This window comes from Octodon degus, unplaced genomic scaffold, assembly GCF_000260255.1.
Source record: "Octodon degus isolate 3935 unplaced genomic scaffold, OctDeg1.0 scaffold00011, whole genome shotgun sequence".
Taxonomy (NCBI): domain Eukaryota; kingdom Metazoa; phylum Chordata; class Mammalia; order Rodentia; family Octodontidae; genus Octodon; species Octodon degus.
This window is the reverse complement of record NW_004524587.1, coordinates 23,913,787-23,924,393: the sequence shown is the minus strand read 5'-3', so window position 1 is coordinate 23,924,393 and position 10,607 is coordinate 23,913,787. Positions and strand designations below refer to the sequence as shown.

General features: G+C 37.8%; 2 pseudogenes; both read right to left on the bottom strand.

Moving 5' to 3' along the window:
- Window positions 1-1,302: 1,302 nt before the first annotated feature.
- On the bottom strand, window positions 1,303-1,894 carry LOC101563465 (annotated as a pseudogene).
- Window positions 1,895-7,432: 5,538 nt separating this feature from the next.
- LOC111815080 lies at window positions 7,433-8,298 on the bottom strand (annotated as a pseudogene).
- Between the last annotated feature and the right edge of the window lie 2,309 nt (window positions 8,299-10,607).

Here is a 10,607-nt window from a genome sequence, read left to right as displayed (position 1 = left end):
AAATACCTGTTCCATGTTATTCCTAAGATGTTTGATATTTAGGTAGATAGGGTAAACTGAACTGCATATGTTGCAGAGTAATAATAAGCCTCTCTTCTGGAGGGTTAACAACCTAAGTTTACAGATAAAAAATTGGAGAAAAGGAAGGGCTGCAAGGTCAGCCAACATTTTGGCCCTAACCTTTCAAGGTCAATGAAGACTCAGGACATAGGAAAACCTGTAGTGTAACACCATGTAACTCAGTTGTGCCCCAAATTTTTCTGATCAAGGAGATTATGGAGCCACAGAAGACTGTGATCGATAATGTATAGTGTGCCTAAGGAGAGTCATATGGAGAGAAAACTTTCTCTTCCGCTTTCACAGAGAGCAAATTGGTCAAGCAATATCCATGACTCATCCACATGGCTGACACTGACAAAGGATCTACAAAGTGCAGTACAGGGTTACAGGATAAATCCTGAGGGGACTTGATTGATCTTATCAGATATAAAAGTTACATTCTTGTTACATAGGTCTTGCTTTATCTTGGTTTAACCATCCAGCAGAAAAGTATAAAAATGAGGTAGATATAGTAAAGCCATATTAATATGCTGAGCTGTAAAAGACTGTGGTTAACAACTTCTGCAGATAACCCACTACTATTATGGACTGCTGGACTGCGTTGAATTGTTTTGCTGAATTCACACACCTATAATATTTAGATGCCAATAGAATACCCATCTCTGACAGAACTAAACAAAACAAGGGGATACAAAAGAAGGACCATTTTGTATTTGTATATAAAGAATAGTTAGGATAGATACACGGCTACTGTCACTTAATTCAATGAGAAGAAAGATTTGTAGTAATAGTGTTTGGACAGGATATCCTGTCTGCTTCTTGTACTATGTATAACCACTAAGAAGATAACAATGTACAATGCATTAATTATTGAAAATGTCCTATCAATCAGCTTTGGAACTGTCCAATTGATATTTGTTTCTCAATATTATAAATTTAAAAAGTATCATAAAGTCAAGAGAGATAACTGATTAAAGAGAAGAAGAGTAATCTGAGCAACAGATTTGATGATAAAAATAGTAATGTAACAACCACTGTCAATTTACTATTCTTGTTTTCAAAATCTGTAACATATGTAAGGTAGTGTTACCCTGTTTAAAATAGTTTTTAAAATGTACTCAGAAGGTTGAGGCAGGAGCATACTGAAGTCAAGGCCAGTCTGCACAACACAGCAGGTTTGAGTCCAGTATGGACTACAGAGTGAGACCTTCCATCTCAGAAGAAGAGATAGCAACTGAAGGATCAGAAGCTGATGTTTCCAGTGCTTCGTCCTGTTCCAGATGAGGTTTGAATTCTCACTTTAGTCTCTTGCTCTTCCATCTTGAAATATTTTTTAGATGCTGGAGCTATAATTTCTCTTCGTTTTCATGTAGAAAGTTACAGATCGTGTTGGCTTTGCAGGAGAAATCATCATCTTTCATCTGCCACCATTCTACTCCTCCTGTGCTTCTCCTCCTTCGTTCTTCTCTGTCCGGAGAGTTCTGGTCACTCTGAGTTTCTTCCTTGTGTGGCATTTATATTTCAGCACTGTTTTACTGTTGCTTTCAGTATCCACATGTTCAACATTTTCTTCAAGCATAACGCAGGTTCCAAGAGTATCTTCTTACTCCCCAGCAAAGACGCAGCTGTCCAACTGCATAATGGGCCCATCAGTGTTGATCCCCAGAATCTTGCATTTAGCTTTACATTTTGACAGAAAGTCTGAATCAATAATTCCTGACAACTCCACCAGCACAAACTGGTCTGCCTCCTCCTCTTCATCATCCTCTGCCTCCTCCTTGTCTTCCTCCCTCTCCTCTGGGTCCTCCCGCCAGTGCTCTTCAGTAGCCGACATGGGCCCACGGGGTCTAGGTCACTAGTCACGCCCACCTGGGAACGCCACCTTCAGTACTGTCTAATTTTTTTTTTGTTATTATCATACATAATGATGTCATACACCATGAGGAATATGTATCTGTGTATAATGTATCTTAATTCTTCTTTTCCCCACATCCTTCTCTCCTTCCCATTTGCAAGATTTGTTTCCATCAATTCTTTTCATTAAATTCCTTGTCTTTTCCTTCTTGTCTTCCTCCAACCTCCACTGTTCTCCTTCCCATTTGCACAAGTTCTTCCAACTTCCCAGTATCTATTCTCCATTTTGTTCTTTATTTATCCTTTGATACTGGTTGAAAAATATTTTCTATTGCTTCCTTTAATTCTCAGTTTATTGATATGTTGCTCTCATGAGTTATTTTAAATTGTCTTTCAGGTAAACAACATATTTACATTTCATTTTGATTGCTTTCTAGAAATTTAACTAGTTCTGTTTGGAACATATTCTCTCTCTCTCTCTCTCTCTCTCTCTCTCTCTCTCTCTCTCTCTCTCTCTTTTTGAGTCTCTGTGTTGGTATTTGCACCTTCATCTTTACTAACCTTTCTAGACCTTGTCTAGAAGAACATTCTCAATTCTTACCCGTCAGTCTAGTCAGAGAGTCTGGGCAACACTAAACTTATGTGACAAATGTTTGTCATATCAGTGTTTCAGTAGAGGCGAGGTAAAAGCCGGTCTCTTGAAAGACATCTAGAAAAATTTGGTAATAGATGAAACACTTTGCTCCTCAGGGTAAAGGTGTAAGTTGTGGGTTCCCTCCCAGCTGTAGGATACTATGATATGGAAGGGGTTTATAGCAAGACTGTGCCTCCACTTCCCTACTCACTTCAGACTGCACATTTTCTTAGGCACCTGGTGTAAGGAGATTTTTCAGTTAATCTCCATATCCTCTTAGAGTTAATCAATCCATGTGTAGCTGTTTATTCAGTACATCTTCAGGTACAGAGACAGTCCAGGTACACTCCAGTCTCTCATTGACATCATCCAGGACCATTTTCAAACAGGAATAATATATCACTTGTCGGAAAATAGTGACGACATTGTGTCATTAATTGCTCATCTGATATTTCTCACAATGAAATCATTTTGATTATTTTTGTGCTATCTGTTAGTTATTTTGTTGCATTTAATAGCTTTATATCTTTCAGTGTCCTCTGTAGTAAATGGCATTTTTAATTTTATAATGAAATATTTTATAGTAGGGCATCACAAAACATCATATTATGATAGTAATGGCAAAACAGTAGCATGAAGGATCTAAGTGAATATGCAGGGACATTTTTTGGGAAAGGTAGTCAACTTTGATATGAACTCACTGAAATACAGATTTTAGGAAATGAATTATTTTTGCTTCCTCCCGAATATGTGGTGTGGACAGAAAAATTGAACATGCTTCTGAGCAAGAGTATTTTCAGTGAGAGGAACCTTAACAGAAGTAACATAAATGTTGCATTTTGCAAGGCATTTATGAGTCCCAGCATTTGTAACATTGAAGAGACCAGGAGAAAGAACATGAAAGAACATAAAACATTTTAGCCTACTCACAGAAGATTTCTTTCATAAAGTACATTTTCGCTCTCTCAATAAAATGAAAAATAGATAGTTGTCTTCCACTCCTGGCTTAGATTTTCTGCATAGTGTCTTTTTACCTTCCTAAATGGGAAATTTATTTATTTATATGATGTTTTATGGTAAGAAAGTTAAAAGATACTTTCTCATCCTCATTGATATATAAGGAAAAATAAACTTCTCCTTTAATGATTGCCTCCAATTTGTCTACACCATTCAATGTACTTAATTTTTATAGTCCTTGGCAAACGCAGTTGTTATGACAAATTTTTTTGACTTGACTTAACTTTTTTAAATAATCCTTTGAGAATAAAGTAATGATTCTGATTTTATAAACTACTGAAAATCAGAAAATGTATACTTGTATAAAGGTCAAGATAAGACCCATGAGATAATTAAAGACAACTTCAGATGAGAGATTTTTTGAACCAACATTGGTCTTCACTGGACACTGAGTTTTGACATTTATAATTATGAAAAGGAGAAAGGTCCCAAGAAAATTACTGTGAATGGGCCTTTAATTATCCTAAGTCACAGATATAAGAGCAGGGCTTATTACCAAAATGATACTTATATTTAAACATTACTTTTATTGGAAACATAGTTCTATTATTTTAAGCAGCTTTATTCACTATATTAAGACCATAGATGGAGAATCAGTCACCTTTAATCTATTCGAATGTCCTGGCTATAAAGTAGAGATAACTTATCCCTAAAATACTTAATTTAGTCTAGAATGCTGTATATCTTTTGATTAATTTCATTGTAGCATGGGATAAAGGTGACCCTTTGGTAGGGAGAGAGAATTTTTGATTCTATAACTTTTGGAGAAGTGTATACAAAATATAATGAAAACTATGGTGAGGGTTATAAAATTAAAAAAAATATTACAGTAACCACACATTGCTGTTACTGCCCACATACTCTACCCCCCAGACCCCCAACTTGAATGCACTTATCCCATCATTCTTGGCAATGTGTCTTTTATTATTATAAAGTTTATCTCAATTGAAGTATTCAGTGTATCTTTAGATTACATCTATAATTTGAACCTATTCTGCACACATCAACCTATGTAGAATGAGTGTTTCATAAAGAATTCTAGGGAGAACAGGATAAGGAGTTACAAGTTTCTGTATTTCTTCTTTTTATAGACAAATACAAATGCAAATAAAATAGAGGATAACTGATCACACAAAATTCCAACCCCATTTCCTGCCAAAATGAGCCCACATTTTCAGGAAGGACAAGTGGACTCAACACAGTAACTTTAAATTACCTGTGGCATCATATCTATGGTCATTCAAGCCACTGGATGTAGTTTTGGCAAATACAGGGCATGCAGAAAATGCCTCTAAAATGTCAACCATCAAATTGTCATTGTGGGCTACTGAAGAGAATGGAGGTCATTAAAGAAGAAAAAAAATAATTCAATTAAAGCCAAATCATCTGAGCACCTTGGTGCAGAGTACCATGATTGGCATTGGAAGACTAATGACCAGGGCAACAGGAGCGCTGCCCTTGAGGGAACCTTCCTGTGAGGAAAGTGGTCTTTTAGGAATTATGCCAAAAGCTCCAGCATAATAAACTCACTCATTCTTGTTCTCTTTTACCATTCTCACTTTTTAAGGATTTCCCAGTAGCTTTCATATTGTTAAGGTGTTATAATTTATCAAAAGTATTGCATGATTTTTTTCAGGCTGAGTTTCATAACTTGGGGAACTGTCACGCTTCCCACTGAGAAGAAATGCGAGGGGTGAATGAACTCAAAGGGAAACAGCATCCTGGGACAGAGATTTGGGAAGGAAATGGCAACAGATGTATGTAGTCACCTTTTTTTTATTGATAGATCCTTTATATTTCATAAGCCTTTTTTTGAAATATATTGAAGTTAAAGTGATTTGTATATTGCTATAGAATTTATAAAATTCTAAATATTCTTTTATATACTAAAATTATATAAAAGTTATACTTTGTTTTGAAGATTTCTATTAACAATCTTCTTACATATAAGAAGTGGTAAGTGAATCTTTTGGCCTGTGTCAGGTGGTAAAATCAAAGGTCTTCATTTCAGTCTGGTAGAAGAAATTAATGCTACCCAAAAATGAGTTCCTTTAGAAGTCTTTTATGGTGCAGCCTACTTTCTTTCTTCCTGTTCTCTAGTACCATATAAGTCAGAAGACATCTTTGAGGGATTTTTAGACTAGTCCGAAAGATGAGTTCCATAAGAAGCCGTAGCTGATTGACCCTGGATATCACTCTTATGTATAACACATTTTCAACCAATAAACCAATTAGGAAATTACAACTGTAACTGAACGGAAAGGAGAAATAAAGTAGAAAGAAGGAGGCAACAAGAAAGACAAGAAGTAGGGAGGAAATAAAGTAAAAAGAAAGCAAGAAAGAGACGATTGTCTATTATGAAATGAGAAGGAAGGAAAGAGCATCTCTCTTTTCCATGCTCACGAAATCACACGTCTTGTAGCATTAGCATTACCTTTCTCTCCTTGATAGGACATGAAGTCTGGGGTTGAGAGGTGCAGAAATGGATTAAAAACGGTGTGCTGCAGGTAATGTTGCATACACTAATATTATATGCTTCACTGCTTTTCCAGTTATTCACTTTTTGCACCTGTCTTCAGGGGCCAAATCAAAGAGACATTTGATGTCATGCTTTTGTGAGATCATTATTGTTTATCTGCAAGTGATGTTTGCTTTCTCTTTGGGGAAGCAGATAGGGCATGCTGAAGGAAAGAACCTATTATGCCGCACCTTGAATATAGTGGATTAACATTGATGGTAGGTGAGCCTTCAACTCAAGCTCTTGGTGAAAGGATCAAAACACGTAATCACAGATTTTAAGGGCTCCAAATGTTGAAGTGACCTAATGTAGGGGTCAAGATACTGCTTATAAAACAGTAAATAATTCAGGCCACACTGTGCTAGCACTATTCAATTCTGCTGTTATTGTGTGAGAAGAACATAAACCACATAAACAATTGCATACCCATAAAAACTTTATTTACAAAAATCTGACTTTCCCAGAGACCATAGTAACCAATAGCATAATTTCTATGCATTGCTAGAATTGTAGTACATTACCAAATATCATCCAGTTTTCTTTTAAATTCTTTGGATATCTCACTACTATTTGAGTCAAGTTTACCTAAATAGCTGTCTCTATATTTGTGTGCAGTTTGTGTGTGTGTGTGTGTGTGTGTGTGTGTGTGTGTCTGCGTGCATACACAAATAAGCATGTACATGCATGTGTGGTTGTGGTATTGTCTTTGTGGTTACTTTGCTTCAGTTTTGAGTCAAGCTTTAGACAATACTGGTTTAGGTCTATCCTGGAAATTGTGATGAGAAGTCAAATGATTTCTTCTAGATCTCTTCCAATACTTGACTATAGCCATCACAGCATTTATTTCAGAATAATCTTTTAATTTTAGAACAATTTTGAGTAGACAATATTATTTTTAAAATAATACAAATTTCATATGTGTCACACACTGAATTGCTGATATGACAAACATCTATTTATCTGGTAAATTTGTCACAATTTGCAAAGTGAGGTGAATGTAGTAACATTGTGTCCATATGTTATCTCATTTTCCCCCAGGTATCATTTTTTTCTGTTCCAGGATCCTACCCAAGATGGCAGATTGCATTTAGTAGTTGTCATTTCTTGGGCTTATCTTGCCTTGTGACATTTCTTAGACATTTTTTCTTCATGATGATCGGCAACATTATCAGGATCATTGGCAGATATTTTCTGGGCCATTCTTCAGTTGTGATCTCTCTGATGTTTTTCTCGTATGCAGACTGGAAGTTTACATTTTGAATGGGAGACCAAACAGGTAAGATGATATTTTTATTATGTCATTCTTTTTTTTAATGTATCAGTTATTTATTAGGTGCTTAGTAAGAAATTTAGAACACTAATTTATGAGGATAAATTCCATTTGTCAGAGCAAAAATGGATCGCAGGTAGCCCCAGAGCTGAGGAACAGCTTTGATTTTTGCTAAAATCTGTGAGTCCACTGTTTTATGATCCACCTTGCGCTGCTGTGAAATCTGGTATCTCTCTTTCTTGATGCGAAGCTCTCTACCTCTTGGTGTCTGGGCTTCCACAGCTTCTTCTTTTTGAAGTAAGCATCAGTGAGATGTTTGGGGATTTTCACTTTGCTGACATCAATTTTTGTAGAAGTGGCAATGACAAATTTCTGGTGTGTTCTCCATAGAAGAACAAAATTAAGGCTAAGAGGCCCTGTCACAAGTAGCAAGCCACTGGCTGACTGCTTCAGGAAGACCACTCTCTTGCCTCTGTGACACTCAATGAGAGTGATCAAGATGGTGCTGGGAGTGATGCTAGCTCCAAGTTTTCTCACATGCTGACTGAAGGGTTTCTTCCCATGGCTCAAGAGCTTTTGGGGCTCATCTTCAGTAGGTTAGTATCTAGGCATTTTTCCAAGCTTAACCACCTAGGTACCTCCATTCTTATCCCCACTGACTGTTTTTGTGATCATAGCAAGAGCTTTCTCTTTCTTTTTCTTATCAGCCTTTGATTTAGCAGCTGTGTATTTTCTATTGTCCAAAGCCTTTCTAGAGAACATAGTAGATTGGGAGTGTCTTCCAACTCCTTTAACCAGGACAGGATTTTGGCTGCAGTGGGGTTGCCCCTTCTTGGATTTCTTTGCCTTCACCTTACCCTTTTTACCAGTACCACTTGCAGAAGCCTTCTGGACTTTGGGTTTCTTCTCTTAAGTGTCTGGCTTCTCAGTTGTTTCACCCACCATCTTGCAAGATAGGAAAGAGAAGTAAGTTTTCCTCATTATGTCGTGCCTAATATGCTCCTTGAATATTTTCAGCATATTACACTGATGTCATAAATGGTCACCTGTGTGGTTTATTATATTGGAAAGTTACTCTTTTCTCTTCATTTTTATACTTTATTCTTTAAAAGTATGCTTGTTATGGATTGTATCTGAAATATCTCCTAATTTTCTGGAGTCCAGAGGTTAGGCCTGGTTAAAGGAATAGCCTAGTCAGAAAAGTTAGAGTACTGAGGCATGTGGAGGAATGTGTCCTTCTCCAGGCTCCTTCCCTTTCTCTATGATTTCTGGTTGTCATCTAGTAGACAGCTTTTTCACATGCTCTTTTGGCTTGGGAGCTGGCCAACTATGGACTAAACCAACTGAAACTGTTATCCAAAATAAGCTGTTCTTTTAATTTGCTGATATTGGTTGTTTTGTTTCAATGATGGGAAAGTAGCTAATACAAGTAAAAAATTGGTACCAGGAGTTGGGGGTTGTTCCTGTAAGTATACCTGGCCCTGCAGTACAGATGTCTTCAGAATAGGTTTTTCAAGAGGAGTTTGGAAAGTTTTGGAGATGTACAATACTAGAATATTCTAGTATGTAGAATACTGTAAGTAGTGCCTGGTGTGTGAGATAGGCCAGAGCTCAGGAGATTGGAAAGCTGATCGGAATGCAGACTACAAAGGCCAAGCTCTGCAGGTTTCCATTGTGAGCAAGGATTTTGCAGATGATTGGACTAGAGACCATGTGTACTATGCTGTGGCAAAAAAAAACTTGTCTAAAATTTTTCTATGTTCTGAGACTTTGAAGGAAACTGAAATTAAGCATGATAGACTCATTAGTCTGGCAGAGGAAGTTTTAAGTGGCCCTGCATTCAGGTTGTGATATAGGTTCTACAGGATGCTTTTAGTCAGATCTACAGAGAGAAATTGGAGCAAAGAGTAGAGCCAGCATACTTGGGACCAAGGAGGACACAGTCACTGAAAAGATGCTAGCTCAGCAGATTAAAGCACCTGTAAGCAGGCACAGGGGCCAGGGGTTCGATCCCAGGTCTGCTGTGCCAACTCTGCCCCCAGAGCACTCTGAGACAACAATTGAGACTCAGCATGGTGGTACTCACCTGTAATCCCAACACTTTGGAGGTTGTAAACAGGTGGCTCACTATGAGTCCAATCTAGCTGTGAAACCTTGAACACCCTGCAGACCCTTTTATAAAATAAGAAAAGAAAGAAAGAAAAAAGAGAAGAAAAGATGAACATTATAAAGAAACTAAGCATTTTGTGTAGGAGAAAGAACATACACGTCACATCTTGCATTCACATCAGAGAACTCATCAGAGTTTCGAGGGTGTACAACTGTAAATCCTACAAATCATTTGAGGAGAGAGTCTACTCATTCAGGTCTTTCTGTGTGTCCAAGTTCAGCCATTTAGAAGCCATTCCAACTATGGTCCAAGGGGTTGGCTTGTGCTCAAACTGGCATCTAGCCTTGGCATCACTTATATGATGCTGGCTTTTCAGTCATGTAGAATGCAATCACTATGGGCTCAACAAGGCTTTCATTAATATTGCAGGGGTAGGTCTGGAGAGTGAAGAAGTATTCCCTGAAGAGGGCAACCCATGAAGCTGTGAGACTGAAGCTGAAGGAAGTTAAGATGACAGGGATGTAGATTGTCTGCTGAAGAAAACCATAAGCAGTGAGAAGCTCTAGCCCCACAGAGAGACCATGGTGCTTCAACAGCAAGGCCTTAAGCAGCCAAGGTGCCCGAGCCCTTTGTAGTTCACATCTCACCACAGCCTGTCCTGTTGCTGGACACGAAGCTAGAGGATTCAATGTTTTCCTTGATTGTTTTTGGTTTTACTTTGGCCCATTTTCTTCCCTTCTTAGTCCTTCATTTTGCGATGGAACTCTTTACACTGTGATTTTGTATGTTGTATGTATTTAGTTCTCTTTGATTTTTATAGGAGTCTAGAACATGTCATGAGACTGGGACTTGGGCTTTCAGCAGTGCTGGAGCTGCTAAGATTTTGGTGTCTCCTTGAGATGGTGGGCCATGTAAATCCTGTATAATGAGATTGATCTGAGTCTTTTAGGAAGCAAGGGTAAAACATGACAATTTGGATTGGGAATGTTCCCCAAAAGGCACAGATGTTTTTGAGTTGGGACTGTTCATAAGTGGTGCCTGCTTGGAAGAGGTAGGTCACTGAGGGCAAGCACTACAGGGACATATTCCTGTCACTGGCCTCTCTCTCTCTCTCTCTCTCTCTCTCTCTCTCTCTCTCTCTCTC